The following is a 5370-nucleotide window of genomic DNA, read 5'->3' on the forward strand; positions in this document are numbered from 1 at the left end:
CACTTGGTCAAAAACCAGATCAATGGTCAAAAATTGTTTGACCCAAGTGGTTCAATCGTTGATTCATTTGACCTGGCCATTATGTCATAGGTTGCACTCAGTGTATGTGCAAACTTTCGGAGGCCATAACGTTGTGCTCATATGTCTAACTCGGGTGATTTTTTTTTTCAATTTTGGGTAACTGTTTGATATTTGTGTCCCAAGGCATGTTGCCTTGCTATTTTCGCAAAAAAAAAAAATCCTTTTTTTGGCCTCAAATCACACTTTTTAGCATTTTTTATAAATAAAAATTTAAAATAAAAAATAAACATAAAATAATATTTATATATACATATATTATATCTAAAAAATATAATTATACATTTTACATTGATAAAATACATGTTTATATATATATATATATATATATATAGAAAGAGAGAGAGAGACCTGGATAGTCAAACCGGTGACCTATGGCCCGAAGGCAAAAACATTTTGGCTTTCGAGCCAATTTTTAAAACACTATCTCTTAGCAGCACATAATAGCATGGGAGTTACTTATTTTTTCAATGTAATATGGGCAAATAAAATTTCAAACCAAATCACCAAAACAAAGTTTTTGCTATTAAATAAAGGGTAAAATACTTGAACTAAGATTTTAGGAAATGGACTAAAATTTACGATGCTGTTTGAAAAATCACTTAAATACCCCAAACTTTTCTAACAATCAATCGTCAACAAACATTAATGGAAAGATGGAAAAGTTATTTTACCTTTCATTTTTCTTCAATTTTTAAAATGATAACATTTGAATAAGCAGCATTTTGTCTTATAATTTTGGGATTGCCAGGTGTTGCTCTTGCTCCAATCTTATAATTTTGTTTGAAGAATGAGCGACCCACATGTAAAAATGGGGTTTTCTACTAAAATTTCAAGTAGAGGCTGATGAACGACGACTAATCAAACCCTTGAAATTTCGACATAGGCATCATTGGACACGCAAATACTGATTATTCATCAACTTGTCATTAGGCCTCTTAGATTGGGGCTGACCAAAGATAACTCATTATTCTATTACATCTCATTTAATACCCCAAAAACTAATTAACCATGGTTTTTAAAATCAAACCGGTGACCGAACTGGTCAGGGATCCGGTTACCGGTTCAAACGATCTGATCATTCGATTCGAATGATTGACCCATTCTGATAAAAAAATTTTAAAATTTTGAAAAATGGTCAAAACGGTTCAAACGATTAACTGGCTGATTCAGTAGTTTGTTGACCAAAATCAACGGTTTTAAGGAAAAACGGAATTGGTCAGATTTCCGGTTTTTCCGGTCCAACCATCCGGTCCAGTCTGATTTTGAAAACCATGTAATTAACAAAATGAAACAGGAACATAAAAGAGTATTTCCAACAGTCTAATATTCTCTTCAAGATTGTTCTAGAGATTCTTCATTTTTTATTTCCTTCTGATTTTAATTTTCCTTCATTATTGTAGTTGAAGTCTTGAAGAAGAGATGAGTTGGCTTCTTAAACATACATAATTGAGTTTGACCATCTTACTTGGGAAGAGACAATGAGGCTAATGAATATTAAGCTAAGGGAAGGTACAACTAAGCTCTTCCGCAACTGTTTCTGCTAAAGTTCACTAGCATTTTTTATTGTTTTTGTATTTTTCTAATATTTTGTTGTAGGTTTGTGAGTTTGTCAAATTTATTAATTACTAAACCTGTTTTTTATTTAATTCAACTTAATAAGGCTTTACTATTTTCTTTGTGAGCCAAAAATCTAGCACTCTTCACCACGTAACTACGTTGATATCTTGATTCGAATCAAACATGTTTTTGCTATGTTTGTTGATGATTTTCTTTGACGAACATGTAGTTGTTGGTGATTTTTCTGATTAAAGGAGGGAAAGAGAATGAGAAGATGATTGATTCCTTATTTGTGTGGAAAGATGTATTGAAAATGTAACGAATAATGAAGGGTAAAATAAATATTTTCAACACAAAAGGGTAAAATTGAAATTTAACATATATATATATGTCACCTGGAACACATGCAACTGGATTTGTAATGGGGCACTAATAGCAATGGAGGATTTTGTCAATTGTCAAAAAAATTTAGGGGTACTTCAAGGATTTTTAAATAGTAGGACAAATTTAGTTAATTTCTTAAAATTTAGAGGTAGTTTAAGTATTTTACCATTAAAGAAACAATAATTTCAGGTTTTTAGTTTGAGAAAAAGCATCCATTTAGACCCCTTCATTTTTTTCATCTTTTTGATAATTCATTTACTCGTATTCTTTTGGTCATAAATATTGCCCAAATTAAACAATTGACCACTTTTACTTATAAATTTCATTATTGGAAGGGGCCATTCATTTTTTGGTAAGTCATTTACCCATAAATTGTCTAAAACTCACCATGAGTTTTCAGCATTTCTCTTAAACTCACCACAACTTTTCAAAATGTCTAAAACTCACCATGCCACTAATTTGACGTTAAATAGACTAATGGGTGTTAATATATTACCATTTTAATCTTCATAGAAAAATATAAAATATATACAAAATAAATAATGTGTGTTAATATAAAAAATTATATTTTCAAATATAAAATACATAAAACATAGAAATTACAAAAAATATAAAAAATTATAGAGATTGCAAACAAAATAAAAAATATTTTCAAATTATAGAAACTATAGAAATTGAAAAACAAAATCAGAAAATAAAAATTGTAGAAAAGACACCAAAAATTATATAAAAACACAAAAATTGCAAATAAATAAAAAAATACAGAAAAATTTATAGATTGTAGAAAATAGAAAAAATGTAAAAAAACAGAAATTATAAAAAATATTGGAAATTATAACAAAACACTAAAAATGCAATAAAAAAAGAAAAAGAACATTTTTCCTCTAATTCACCATTCAAGGGTAATTTGGTCATAAATATTGTTATTTATGCTAACATAGACACCTTTGTTAAGAAGCATTAACGGTGCACTAACAGCAGGTGAGTTTTGGAAAATAAAACCTTTCTGACAATGTGAGTTTTAGACATTTTGAAAAGTTGTGAGTTTAAGAGAAATGTTGAAAACTCGTGGTGAGTTTTAGACATTTTCCATTGTTTTGATCATAAATATTACTAAATAAATTAAACAATTGATCACTTTTACCTATAAATTAGGTTTATATTGTTCAATCTAGGGGTGTCAATCCATTTATCAAAATCAGATTTAGATGGTCCATTATGATTATTGGATTGGGCCAATCCAAAATAAATTGGTCCATATTCTTATTGGTTTGAATTGGACCTAAGTCGAATTTCCAATAATCCGATAATGAGGCCAAACCCTTGCCCAATTTAAAATCAATCAAAACTGAAGCCAGCATAAAATCACTTTTTATGAAAGCACTAACACTTTTACAAAAGCACTTATAAAAGTACTTTTATGAAAAGTACTTTTATGAAAACACTTTTATGAAAGTACTTTTACAGAAGTAGGGGTGAACATTATTCAATTAAAACCGAATTACCGAACCGAAAAATTTGGTTTTGGTTTTTGGGTAATTCAGTTAACCGAAAAAACCGAATTAACTAAAATTCATTATATAATATATAATATACAATATAATATTTAATATATAATATGCTATATATTTATATATTAATATATTATATAAAATGTATTATAATGAAATTAAATTTCATAATATATATTATAGGTTATAATATATAATATTATATATATTAATTAAATTCGGTTTTTAACCGAAATAACCAAAAACTGAACCGAAAAATTTTGATTCAGTTAGTTTGGTTTTATTGTAATTCAGTTTCGATTTCGGTTTTTATTTTTTTATTTCGGTTTTAAAAAATTTGGTTTATTCAGTTCGATTTTTAATCGAATAAATCGAATGCTCACCCCTATACAGAAGTAATTTTATAAAAGCACTTTTACAAAAATAGTTTTATAAAAACATTTTTATGAAAGTAGTTTTATAAAAACACTTTTAGAATTAATTTAAGAGAGAAATTTTACTAAATTAAAGATAATTTAAGAGATAAAGAAGAATTATAAATAGAATAAATTTCTTAAACTACCCTTACTGTTTGAAAATTGACTGAGGCTACCGTTATTGACAATTGTCTAAACATTAGCAGGATCGTTAAACATGAATGAAAAATATAAAATGACCGTTTTACCCTTAAAACTCTCGTTAGTGTACCTCGCCAACTCCGCGCGCATTTTAGCCACCAGCACCGGCTTGTAGGTCATCAATGTTTGCAGCGATGTAAAATACAGTGCTTGGCGATCTCGTCCGGTAACCAAGGAACCAATGGCTCTGAGTTCTCTGATTCTCTTCAGAATTCTCAGCCGTTGCAGTCGTTGATGCTTCCAAAATCGCCAATTTCAAGCCCTTCTCTACAAATCCAAAATTCCAGCGAATGAGAAGTGAGAAGTGGAAAGTATGAACAGAGTAAGAGACTAAGAAGTATAAAAAACGATGGACTTACAGAGCTTGCTTGATTGCTTAATAGCTTGATGGATTGGTTTTGCGGGTTTTTTTTCCTTTTTTTTCAATTTTTAATTTTCGATCGGATTGAAAGGTGTAAGGTGGGGTTTTGTCTTTAAAGGGTTTCTAGAACAAAATAATACGGCAGCGAAAGCCGCAAATGAGAAGCTGATGAAACGAATTCCACCATATTCAAAGAACAGAGACGCACTCGATTAAAGAAATGCTAAATAAACAGCGGAATCAGGTGGGGGCTGACATGAGCGAAATCGAGGACCAGTAAGAGCCTCCTTGAACGAAATGGACAGATCTGAACTCCTTACGATTGCCGCGATCGCCACAGCACAAACAAGTCGCCATTAAAGTACGGAAAACAGAAAGCTTAGAAGATGCTTTAATGGCTTCTTGCATGACTCCTTTTTCTGTCATTATCTTAGGTTGGAAGCCTTTGCCATTAAAGTACCGAAGTGGGCAATGGCAAATAGGAAGCAAAGGACGGGTCATGTCAAAGGCGTTAGATCGGTTCCTGTGTCGGTTAGAGGAAGGGGAAAAGGGAGGGGTAATATTAGGTTTTAAAAGAATTTCAACTTCAATAAGGTTTCTGTACGGAATACTAATGAAAATTAACAATAAAGGTAATAAAAGGTAGAATTAGTCAATTATTAAAAATAGTAAGAATAATTTAAGTCAATTTTTAAATAATAATAATAAATTTAGTCAATTAATTAAACTATAAAGATAGTTTAAAAAATTTATCTTTAGGAGAAAATAGAGGATAATATTGCTTTTTAACTAAATTAAATTGAATTTTAATAAAAAAATTTAGCAAAAAATATCCAAAAGAATAGAGATAGAAGAAAGA

The sequence above is a fragment of the Nelumbo nucifera genome, chromosome 6, assembly GCF_055504915.1.
Source record: "Nelumbo nucifera cultivar China Antique chromosome 6, China Antique-T2T, whole genome shotgun sequence".
In the NCBI taxonomy this organism is placed as follows: domain Eukaryota; kingdom Viridiplantae; phylum Streptophyta; class Magnoliopsida; order Proteales; family Nelumbonaceae; genus Nelumbo; species Nelumbo nucifera.